Below are 12929 nucleotides of genomic sequence, written 5' to 3'. Positions count from 1 at the left end.
GTTTCGGCGCATTGCCGGAGCCGACATTTAGCTTTTTCTGAATGGTTACTATGGCTGCCGGGACGCTAAAGTCCTGGCAGCCATGGTAAAGTGTAGCGGGGAGCGGGGGAGCAGCATACTTACCGTCCGTGCGGCTCCCCGGGCGCTCCAGAGTGACGTCAGGGCGCCCCAAGCGCATGGATCATGTGATCGCATTGGACACGTCATCCATGCGCATGGGGCGCTCTGACGTCATTCTGGAGCGCCCCGGGAGCCGCACGGACTGTAAGTATACCGCTCCCCCGCTCCCCGCTCCTACTATGGCAACCAGGACTTTAATAGCGTCCTGGGTGCCATAGTAACACTGAACGCATTTTGAAGACGGTTCCGTCTTCAAATGCTTTCAGTACACTTGCGTTTTTCCGGATCCGGAGTGTAGTTCCGGCAAGTGGAGTACACGCCGGATCCGGACAACGCAAGTGTGAAAGAGCCCTTTATTGTTATACAGTTCTACAGAATTAGAGCAATTTTAACATTGTATAAGTGTGAAAGCACATTTAAGATAATGAGTGAAAAATTTGTGGTGTAGAAACAGTAAAAAAGAAATGTGTGTATATGATAAGATGGCATAAAGTTTGTAGATGTTGTCCAGTTTTTTTTTTCCCAATGTACCTATTTCCTTATTGGGATCTGTGATGAAAGCTATGCTTAGGCTACTTTCACACTAGCGTTCGGGGCTCCGCTTGTGAGTTCCGTTTGAAGGCTCTCACAAGCGGCCCCGAACGGATCCGTATTGCCCCAATGCATTCTGAGTGGATGCGGATCCGCTCAGAATGCATCAGTTTGGCACCGTTTGGCCTCCGCTCCGCTCAGCAGGCGGACACCCGAACGCAGCTTGCAGTGTTTTCGTATCCGCCTGGCCGTGCGGAGCCAAACGGATCCGTCCAGACTTACAATGCAAGTCAATGGGGACGGATCCGTTTGACGTTGACACAATATGGTGCAATTTCAAACAGATCCGTCCCCCATTGACTTTCAATGTAAAGTCAGGTGTCTCTATTAATATACCATCAGATCTGAGTTTTCTCCAATCCGATGGTATATTTTAACTTGAAGCGTCCCCATCACCATGGGAACGCCTCTATGTTAGAATATACCATCGGATTTGAGTTACATCGTGAAACTCAGATCCGACAGTATATTCTAACACAGAGGCGTTCCCATGGTGATGGGGACGCTTCAAGTAAGAATATACTGAGAACTGTGTACATGACTGCCCCCTGCTGTCTGGCAGATGCTGCCAGGCAGCAGGGGGAAGACCCCCCCCTCCATTTAACTTATTGGTGGCCAGTGAGGCCCCCCCCTGCCTCCCCAGTATTAATTGTAACCAGTGCGGCCCCCCTCCCTATATATACATCGGTGGCCAGTGTGGATTCCCAGTATTAAATATGACCAGTGCGGCCTCCCCCTCCCTCCCTCCCTCCCCAGTATTAAATATGACCAGTGCGGCCTCCCCCTCCCTCCCGCCCCAGTATTAAATATGACCAGTGCGGCCTCCCCCTCCCTCTATATTCATTGGTGGCCCGGCCAGTGCGGATTCCAAGTATTGTGACCAGTGCGGCCTCCCCTCTTCCCCCCCCTAATTAAAATCACCCCCCCCCCATCATCGGTGGCAGCGGAGAGTACCAATCGGAGTCCCAGTTTAAATCGCTGGGGCTCCGATCGGTTACCATGGCAGCCAAGACGCTATTGAAGTCTTGGCTGCCATGGTTACTTAGCAACAAATACAAGCATTATACTTACTTGAAGAGCTGCGATGTCTGTGTCCGGCCGGGAGCTCCTCCTACTGGTAAGTGAAAGGTCTGTGCTATAGGCAATGCGCCGCACAGACCTTTCACTTACCAGTAGGAGGAGCTCCCGGCCGGACACAGACATCGCAGCTCTTCAGGTAAGTATAATGCTTGTATTTGTTGCTAAGTAACCATGGCAGCCAAGACTGCAATAGCGTCTTGGCTGCCATGGTAACCGATCAGAGCCCCAGCGATTTAAACTGGGACTCCGATCGGTACTCTCCGCTGCCACCAATGATGGGGGGGGGGGGGGTGATTTTAATTAGGGGGGGGGGAAGAGGGGAGGCCGCACTGGTCACAATACTTGGAATCCGCACTGGCCGGGCCACCAATGAATATAGAGGGAGGGGGAGGCCGCACTGGTCATATTTAATACTGGGGAGGGAGGGAGGGGGAGGCCGCACTGGTCAAATTTAATACTGGGAATCCGCACTGGCCACCGATGTATATATAGGGAGGGGGGCCGCACTGCTTACAATTAATACTGGGGAGGGAGGGGGTCCCGCACTGGCCACCAATAAGTTAAATACAGGAGGGAAGGGGGTCTGCCCCCTGCTGCCTGGCAGCATCTGCCAGGCATCAGGGGGCAGTTATGTACACAGTTCTCAGTATATTCTAACTTGAAGCGTCCCCATCACCATGGGAACGCTTCTGTGTTTAGAATATACTGTCGGATCTGAGTTTTCCGAAGTGAAAAATCTGATCTGAAATAAACAGTTATGCAAACGGATCCGTTCTGAACGGATGCAAGCGTTTGCATTATAGGAGCGGATCCGTCTATGCAGACACCAGACGGATCCGCTCCTAACGCAAGTGTGAAAGTAGCCTTACCTGCACCCCGCCACTCTGTTCAGGCTCTGAGGCTGTCTTCACTGGACTTCTGATCCCCATATGTAAACTTCATGCAAGGAAGTGTCCTCATTAGTGTTGGGCGAGCATGCTCAGCCGAACACCATTTTCACTCGACTTTGGCCAAACACTGCGTGTGCTCGAGCGCAATGCTCTAGTCTCCTCCCCGCACGTTTGTTGGCTGCTATGCAACTGGCCCTCACTGTAATGCCGTAGCCATGTTGGTTACTGGCATTACAGTGATTGGCTGGCCGGAACGTGTCATCGGATGCTATGTAGCAGCCAATGAAACGTGGTTCGGCTCAGTCTTAGGCCTCATGCACACGACCGTAGTTCTGGTCTGCATCCGAGCTGCAGTAGCTGCGGGTGCGGACCCATTCACTTCAATGGGGCCGCAAATAATGCGGACAGCACTCTGTGTGCTGTCCGCATTCGTTGCTCCATTCCGAGGCCCCGCAAAAAAAATATAGCATGACCTATTCTTGTCCATTTTGTGGACAAGAATAGGCATGTCTACAATGGGCTGCCCGTTCTGTTCCGCAAATTGCGGAAGGCACACGGGCGGCTTCCGTTTCTTGCGGATCCGCGGTTTGTGGACCGCAAAAAACGGCAGTGCCATGTGCATGTAGCCTTAGTCAGGGAGAGCTGCAGCAGAAGGGACAGATAGTGTAGGTACAGGAATTGTTTAGTGTTGAAAGGTGTTAGAGACCCAAAAGTCCTTTTAAGGACTATTGTTTGATCTGGCTGCAATATATATTATTAGCGCAACCTGCGCTAAATTGCGTGCAATTGTTTGGCCGCTGCTGACAGTGACACAACCTCTGCTACATCTGTTGTGTTACATTAGCGCATCCTAAACATCTGTGATATTCAGTGCACATGTTTGGCCCTGGTGAAAGTGACATTACCTGCACTACATCTCCTGTATAATGTTTGCGCATCCTAAATATCTGTGACATTCAGTCTAATTAATTTGCGCATACACTTACAAAACCTGCGCTACTTTACGTGTGACATACTTGCAAGCATATATACCATTTAATATGCTCAAGGCGAGCAGTAAGGGAAGCGAAAGTGGCCGTTCTGCTGATGGTACACGCAGAGGCCATGACCCTGGGCGCGGTGAAACTGTGCCTGCTGCCAGAGCACAAGAAACACACTCATCCACGAAACCTAGCTTCATGTCCCAGTTTGCAAGGCGGCACAGGACACCACTCTCCAAGTCACACCAGTGAGACCAGGTGGTCGGTTGGATCACAGCAGATAATGCTTCCAGTCGGTTAAGCACCACCCTGTTTTCCACAAAGTCCAGTCTCACTAGCCAAGAGTCTGGTCAACACAATCCTCACCCTGATCCTCCTTCCTCCCACCATGGAGAGTCTTGGCAAACAAGTGATCCCACACTCGGATATTCCGAGGAACTCTGTTTAACGCCATTCCTTGATTTGGGCCTCTCGCCAAGCCTGCTTGAAGAGGGACATGAGGAGGTCTTGTGCACTGATTCCCAAACTCTTGAGCCTCCACAGTCAGAAGAAGATGACGGTGGGGAATAGCAATTAGTGTTTCACAAGGTGAATGATGATGATGAGACACAGTTGCCAATAAGTCAACCGCGATTAGTGTCTCAAAAGGTTCATGATGAGGATGAGACACAGTTGTCAATAAGTAAGGTTCTTGTTAGGTCAACAAGTCAAAAGGATGACCAGAGTGAAGTGGAAGAGGAGGTGGTGGATGATGAGATCGTTGACCCAACCTGGGAGGTGGCAAGCCGAGCGAGGACAGAGTACAGAGGGGGAGGGATCCGCAGCACCACAACAGGCTTGAAGAGGCAGTGGGGTGGCAAAAGGGAGAAGGCGGGCCACACCAAACAGACATGCAACTGTTCCCCGGCGCACACCCTTGCGGAAATCTCCCTTGCAAAGGGGTAGGTATTCCATAGTCTGGCACTTTTTTTAGGAAAATGCGGACGATAAAAGAATTCTCATTTGCAACCTGTGACGTACCAAAATGAGCAGGGGCGTGAACACTAGCAACCTCACCACCATCAGCATGATCCGCCAGATGGTATCAAAGCACCCTAATAGGTGGGCCGAACGCCTGGGTTTACAATCAGTGTCTGCGGGTCACACCACTGCCTCGTCTTCCCCTGTGTTACGTGCTGGCTAATCCCCTGTCCAAGACGCAGGCCCAGATGCCTCCCGACCTGCACCTGGACCTTCGCAAGCACCATCAGATAGCACTTAAACTTCTGTGTCCCAGCGTAGTGTACAGTCAGGGCCAAAAGTTTTGAGAATTAGATAAATATTGGAAATTGGAAAAGTTGCTGCTTAAGTTTTTATAATAGCAATTTGCATATACTCCAGAATGTTATGAAGAGTGATCAGATGAATTGCATAGTCCTTCTTTGCCATGAAAATTAACTTAATCCCTAAAAAAAACTTTCCACTGTATTTCATTGCGGTCATTAAAGGACCTGTAGTGATGTCCCGAACTATTCGCCAGCGAACAGTTCACGGCGAACATGGCTTGTTCGCGTTTGCCGCGGCGGGCGAACATATGCGATGTTCGGTCCGCCCCTATACATCATCATTGAGCAAACTTTGACCCTGTACCTCACAGTCAGCAGACACATTCCAGCCAATCAGCAGCAGACCCTCCCTCCCAGACCCTCCCACCTCCTGGACAGCATCCATTTTAGTTTCATTCGGAAGCTGCATTCTTAGTGAGAGGAGGGACAGTGCTGCTGCTGATTTAATAGGGAAAGCGTTAGCTAGGGCAGTGTTCTGTGTCCACAGACTCATCTGCTGTAAGGACAGCATCCTGACAGCACCCCAAAAAGACCTTTTTAGGGCTGGTACATCAGTCTGCTTTTTTTATATTTTTATATATATATTGCAATTGCCTGCCCGTGTGTGAGAGGCTGCAGGCCCACAGACTGTACTGTGTGCACACCACTCATATAGGGTGTCACAGTACCTTGCAGATAAAAAGTCAATTTATTATTATTTTTTTTTTAATATAATCGCAGTTGCCAGACAGTGAGAGGCTGCAGGCTCACAGACTGTACTGTGTGCACACCATTCATACAGGGTGTCACAATACCTTGCAGATAAAACTAAAGTAAATTTATTTTTTCTCTGTGATATAATCGCAGTTGCAAGCCAGTGAGTGTCTGGCCCACACAGACTGTACTGTGGCCACTGGCCAGGCCACCACTCATACCGTTACAGGGTGTCACAATACCTTGCAGATAAAACTAAAATCAATTTATTTTTTTCTCACAGACACACTGGATGTTTTAAACCACGTTGTTCAAAAAAATTTTGGATTGTTAGGTGATTTATGCCCTTTATGGATTAAAACCCAACTCTGCGTCAATTACACTGCTCAAAAAAATAAGGGGAACACAAAAATAACACATCCTAGATCTGAATTAATTAAATATTCTTCTGAAATACTTTGTTCTTTACATAGTTGAATGTGCTGACAACAAAATCACACAAAAATAAAAAAATGGAAATCAAATTTTTCAACCCATGGAGGTCTGGATTTGGAGTCACACTCAAAATTAAAGTGGAAAAACACACTACAGGCTGCTCCAACTTTGATGTAATGTCCTTAAAACAAGTCAAAATGAGGCTCAGTAGTGTGTGTGGCCTCCACGTGCCTGTATGACCTCCCTACAACGCCTGTGCATGCTCCTGATGAGGTGGCGGACGGTCTCCTGAGGGATCTCCTCCCAGACCTGGACTAAAGCATCTGACAACCTCTGGACAGTCTGTGGTGCAACGTGACGTTGGTGGATAGAGCGAGACATGATGTCCCAGATGTGCTCAATTGGATTCAGGTCTGGGGAACGGGCGGGCCAGTCCATAGCATCAATGCCTTCGTCTTGCAGGAACTGCTGACACACTCCAGCCACATGAGGTCTAGCATTGTCTTGCATTAGGAGGAACCCAGGGCCAACCGCACCAGCATATGGTCTCACAAGGGGTCTGAGGATCTCATCTCGGTACCTAATGGCAGTCAGGCTACCTCTGGCGAGCACATGGAGGGCTGTGCGGCCATCCAAAGAAATGCCACCCCACACCATTACTGACCCAATGCCAAACCGGTCATGCTAGAGGATGTTGCAGGCAGCAGAACGTTCTCCACGGCGTCTCCAGACTCTGTCACGTCTGTCACATGTGCTTAGTGTGAACCTGCTTTCATCTGTGAAGAGCACAGGGCGCCAGTGGCGAATTTGCCAATCTTGGTGTTCTCTGGCAAATGCCAAACGTCCTGCACGGTGTTGGGCTGTAAGCACAACCCCCACCTGTGGACGTCGGGCCCTCATATCAGGGCCGGGCCGACACAGAGGCTGGGGAGGCTCCAGCCTCAGGGCGCAGGCCAGCTCCCCAGCCTCTGGGCGGCAGGCAGGCCGCTGTCCACGTCGCTGCTGCTGCCGCGCCTGCCGCCGCGCCTGCCGGGCTGCCGGCCGCGCTGGAGGACGGAGGGAGTAGTGAGCACTTGGCACTGTCTTACGCGCTCCCTCCCCACTCCGCCTCCTGGCTCGGCCGCTCCACTGCTATGGTCTCTGCTCAGTCGCTTGCCTGACTGGCTTCGAACAGCGTGCACTTTGACCTGACGCACTGTACGCAGTCAGGTCACATGTGCGCCCTCTGGGGACCAGGAGCAGCGCGGGCAGCAGCACAGCACTGTGTCACGACCCAGCCCAGGCCCCAGCAGGGATAGAGCATGAGAGTCTGCCCTGAAGTGAAGTAAGATAGTTCTTAAATAAAGATAATATTCTTTTCTGTCTGATCTGAGGTCTGATGGGGTTCTGGATGGGGTAAAATTACAAGGAACGCCCTGGGGGGGTTGGGGTGGATGTCTGATTAATAACTTGACTTGAGTCATCTACTGATCAGTGATCATCAGAGCATTAGAGCTGCAGGAATAAATAACATCTAAATGTCTGGTGGGGTAGATTGGGGGGGGGGGCGCACTTGGGCAGCTCAGCCTCTGTTGGTGGTGGACCTTGTCCCAGCCCTGCCTCATATCACCCTCATGGAGTCTGTTTCTGACCGTTTGAGCAGACACATGCACATTTGTGGCCTGCTGGAGATCATTTTGCAGGTCTCTGGCAGTGCTCCTCCTGTTCCTCCTAGCACAAAGGCGGAGGTAGAGGTCCTGCTGCTGGGTTGTTGCCCTCCTACGGCCTCCTCCACGTCTCCTGATGTACTGGCCTGTCTCCTGGTAGCGCCTTCATGCTCTGGACACTACGCTGACAGACACAGCAAACCTTCTTGCCACAGCTCGCATTGATGTGCCATTCTGGATAAGCTGCACTACCTGAGCCACTTGTGTGGGTTGTAGACTCCGTCTCATGCTACCACTAGAGTGAAAGCACCGCCAGCATTCAAAAGTGACCAAAACATCAGCCAGGAAGCATAGGAACTGAGAAGTGGTCTGTGGTGACCACCTGCAGAACCACTCCTTTATTGGGGGTGTCTTGCTAATTGCCTTTATTTTTTTGAGCAGTGTATGTAATTTGATCCCCCCTCCGGCATGCCACAGTCCAGGTGTTAGTCCCCTTGAAACAACTTTTCCATCACTACTGTGGCTAGAAAGAGTCCCTGTGTGTTTCAAAATTCGCCTGCCTATTGAAGTCTATGGCGGTTCGCCCGTTCGCGAACATTTGAGGAAACTCGCGTTCGCCGTCCGCGAACTGAAAATTTTATGTTCGCGACATCTCTAAGGACCTGCTCAGATCATTTCAGTAATCGTCTTGTTAACTCAGGTGAGAATGTTGACGAGCACAAGGCTGGAGATCATTATGTCAGGCTGATTGGGTTAAAATGGCAGACTTGACCTGTTAAAAGGAGGGTGATGCTTGAAATCATTGTTCTTCCATTGTTAACCATGGTGACCTGCAAAGAAACGCGTGCAGCCATCATTGTGTTGCATAAAAATGGCTTCACAGGCAAGGATATTGTGGCTACTAAGATTGCACCCCAATCAACAATTTATGGGATCATCAAGAACTTCAAGGAAAGAGGTTCAATTCTTGTTAAGAAGACTTCAGGGCGTTCAAGAAAGTCCAGCAAGCGCCAGGATAGTCTCCTAAAGAGGATTCAGCTGCAGGATCGGAGTGCCACCAGTGCAGAGCTTGCTCAGGAATGGTAGCAGGCAGGTGTGAGCGCATCTGCATGCACAGTGAGGCGAAGACTTTTGAAAGATGGCCTGGTGTCAAGAAGGCCAGCAAAGAAGCCACTTCTCTCCAAAAAAAACATCAGGGACAGATTGATCTTCTGCAGAAAATATGGTGAATGGACTGCTGAGGACTGGGGCAAAGTCATATTCTCCGATGAAGCCTCTTTCCGATTGTTTGGGGCATCAGGAAAAAGGCTTGTCCGGAGAAGAAAAGGTGAGCGCTACCATCAGTCCTGTGTCATGCCAACAGTAAAGCATCCTCAGACCATTCATGTGTGGGGTTGCTTCTCATCCAAGGGAGTGGGCTCACTCACAATTTTGCCCAAAAACACAGCCATGAATAAAGAATGGTACCAAAACACCCTCCAACAGAAACTTCTTCCAACAATCCAACAACAGTTTGGTGAAGAACAATGCATTTTCCAGCACGATGGAGCACCGTGCCATAAGGAAAAAGTGATAACTAAGTGGCTCGGGGACCAAAACGTTGACATTTTGGGTCCATGGCCTGGAAACTCCCCAGATCTTAATCCCATTGAGAACTTGTGGTCAATGCTCAAGAGGCGGGTGGACAAACAAAAAAACACTAATTCTGACAAACTCCAAGAAGTGATTATGAAAGAATAGGTTGCTATCAGTCAGGAATTGGCCCAGAAGTTGATTGAGAGCATGCCCAGTCGAATTGCAGAGGTCCTGAAAAAGAAGGGCCAACACTGCAAATACTGACTCTTTGCATAAATGTCATGTAATTGTCGATAAAAGCCTTTGAAACGTATGAAGTTAGTGTAAATATATTTTACTACATCACAGAAACAACTGAAACAAAGATCTAAAAACAGTTTAGCAGCAAACTTTGTGAAAACTAATATTTGTGTCATTCTCAAAACTTTTGGCCACGTCTGTGCAGATGTTCATACTCCAGGCCTTTGAACGAAAGTACACTGCTCAAAAAAATAAAGGGAACACTTAAACAACACAATGTAACTCCAAGTCAATCACACTTCTGTGAAATCAAACTGTCCACTTAGGAAGCAACACTGAGTGACAATCAATTTCACATGCTGTTGTGCAAATGGGATAGACAACAGGTGGAAATTATAGGCAATTAGCAAGACACCCCCAATAAAGGAGTGGTTCTGCAGGTGGTGACCTGACCACTTCTCAGTTCCTATGCTTCCTGGCTGATGTTTTGGTCACTTTTGAATGCTGCCGGTGCTTTCACTCTAGTGGTAGCATGAGACGGAGTCTACAACCCACACAAGTGGCTCAGGTAGTGCAGCTTATCCAGGATGGCACATCAATGCGAGCTGTGGCAAGAAGGTTTGCTGTGTCTGTCAGCGTAGTGTCCAGAGCATGGAGGCGCTACCAGGAGACAGGCCAGTACATCAGGAGACGTGGAGGAGGCCGTAGGAGGGCAACAACCCAGCAGCAGGACCGCTACCTCCGCCTTTGTGCAAGGAGGAACAGGAGGAGCACTGCCAGAGCCCTGCAAAATGACCTCCAGCAGGCCACAAATGTGCATGTGTCTGCTCAAATGGTCAGAAACAGACTCCATGAGGGTGATATGAGGGTCCGACGTCCACTGGTGGGGGTTGTGCTTATAGCCCAACACCGTACAGGACGTTTGGCATTTGCCAGAAAACACCAAGATTGGCAAATTCGCCACTGGCGCCCTGTGCTCTTCACAGATGAAAGCAGGTTCACACTGAGCACATGTGACAGACATGACAGAGTCTGGAGACGCCGTGGAGAACGTTCTGCTGCCTGCAACATCCTCCAGCATGACCGGTTTGGCATTGGGTCAGTAATGGTGTGGGGTGGCATTTCTTTGGAGGGCCGCACAGCCCTCCATGTGCTCGCCAGAGGTAGCCTGACTGCCATTAGGTACCGAGATGAGATCCTCAGACCCCTTGTGAGACCATATGCTGGTGCGGTTGGCCCTGGGTTCCTCCTAATGCAAGACAATTCTAGACCTCATGTGGCTGGAGTGTGTCAGCAGTTCCTGCAAGACGAAGGCATTGATGCTAGGATTGGCCCGCCCGTTCCCCAGACCTGAATCCAATTGAGCACATCTGGGACATCACGTCTCGCTCTATCCACCAACGTCACGTTGCACCACAGACTGTCCAGGAGTTGGCAGATGCTTTAGTCCAGGTCTGGGAGGAGATCCCTCAGGAGACCGTCTGCCACCTCATCAGGAGCATGCACAGGCGTTGTAGGGAGGTCATACAGGCACGTGGAGGCCACACACACTACTGAGCCTCATTTTGACTTGTTTTAAGGACATTACATCAAAGTTGGATCAGCCAGTAGTGTGTTTTTCCACTTTAATTTTGAGGGTGACTCAAAATCCAGACCTCCATGGGTTAAAAAATTTGATTTCCATATTTATTTTTTTGGGTGATTTTGTTGACAGCACATTCAACTATGTAAAGAACAAAGTATTTCAGAAGAATATTTAATTAATTCAGATCTAGGATGTGTTATTTTTGTGTTCCCTTTATTTTTTTGAGCAGTGTACAAATACCCAGCCACCCACCCACAGGCCATAGCACTAATTGAGCACCTTTTCAAATTGCTAGTCCTGGAAATGTTGCCATTTAGGCTTGTGGACACTGAGGCTTTCCACAGCCTGATGGCGGCGGCTGTCCCTCGTTACTCAGTCCCCAGCCGGGTATAAGGGACCAGATTGAGCTGTGGCTCTCGCCACTCAACCTACAACCAGGCATGGTTGTGTCTGATAATAGCCGTTACACTTGGTGGTGGCTTTGGAGCTCGGCAAGCTCACAAACATACCATGCCTAGCCCACGTGTTCAACTTAGTAGTTCAGCGGTTTCTCAAAACTTACCCCAATTTGCCTGAACTACTGGTGAAGGTGCGCCGCATGTGTGCCCATTTCCAGAAGTCATCTACAGCTGCCGCCGGTCTGTCAACGCTGCAGCAGTACTTGCAATTGCCAGCTCACCAACTGTTGTGCGACGTGAGCACGCGCTGGAACTCCACGTTCTACATGTTGGCCAAGCTTTGTGAGCAGCAGAGGGCAGTAGTGGAATACCAGCTTTCCAGTCAGCTTCCACTTTTCACAAGCGACGAGTGGGCATGGATGTCTGACCTCTGTGAGGTTTTACGCAACTTTAAGTAATCAACGCAGATAGTGAGCGGCAATGCCGCTATTATCAGCTTCACCATCCCACTTCTGTGTCTACTTAAAAGCTCGCTGCTCACAAAAAAGGCGAACGCTTTGCATGTAGAAGAGGTGGAAATGGGGAAGCTAGACCACCCTCCATTCGTCTTACCAGGGATTATTACCTGCAAGAAGCACACAGACAGCTGGAAGACACCTCTGTTTACTCCAAGCTTGGGAATGATCCCACTCCTGCGATTCAAGTACAACTCTGTGAATTGCTAACACGTTACATTGAGGTTGATTTTTTTACGGCCCGTATCATAGACCGGCTTGTGCCACCATCCCCCAAGAAACCCACTTGGTACTTTGTAGCTAAGATTCACAAGTCACTGACCCAACCCCCTGGCCACCCTATTGTGCCGGGGATAGGGTCAGTGACAGAACCTTTATCGAAATACCTGGACTGGCTCTTGAGACCGCTCTTGTTAAATGCCCCTACATATTTGTGTGACACCAATGCCTTTCTGGCAGGAAGATTTTAATTTGGTGTCCCTTGATGTGGAAAGCCTCTACACCCGCATACCACACGGGGAGGGTGTTCAGGCTGTCATTAAGGTTTTGAGCAAAACTGACAAGAGCGCTATCTATTGTACCTTTGTCCGGGAAGCACTTAATTTCGTGCTTAGTAATAATGTGTTCACTTTTGGGGGATGCTGGTACAAGCAGATCTATGGTACGGCCATGGGGACACCAGTGTCCTGCATATTCGCTAATTTATATTTGGCGGTCTTTGAAGACCGCTATGTTTTTTCCACCTCAAACCCATATTTGCAACATATTAAGCTGTTTTTACGCTACGTGGATGATGTCTTTATGGTATGGCAGGGTTCGAAGCTGGTGTGTCAGGAGTTTGTCCCGTTTTTAAATG

General features: G+C 49.5%; 1 protein-coding gene across 1 annotated transcript in view; it reads right to left on the bottom strand.

Annotated features, from left to right (window-relative positions):
* Positions 1-12929, bottom strand: part of LOC120990939 (protein unc-13 homolog A-like) — a 2175961-nt gene that overhangs the window by 710607 nt on the left and 1452425 nt on the right. The window lies entirely within an intron of this gene.

This window comes from Bufo bufo, chromosome 2, assembly GCF_905171765.1.
Source record: "Bufo bufo chromosome 2, aBufBuf1.1, whole genome shotgun sequence".
Lineage (NCBI taxonomy): Eukaryota > Metazoa > Chordata > Amphibia > Anura > Bufonidae > Bufo > Bufo bufo.
Note: the sequence above shows the minus strand (reverse complement) of the source record. Positions and strands in the feature narration are given on the sequence as shown.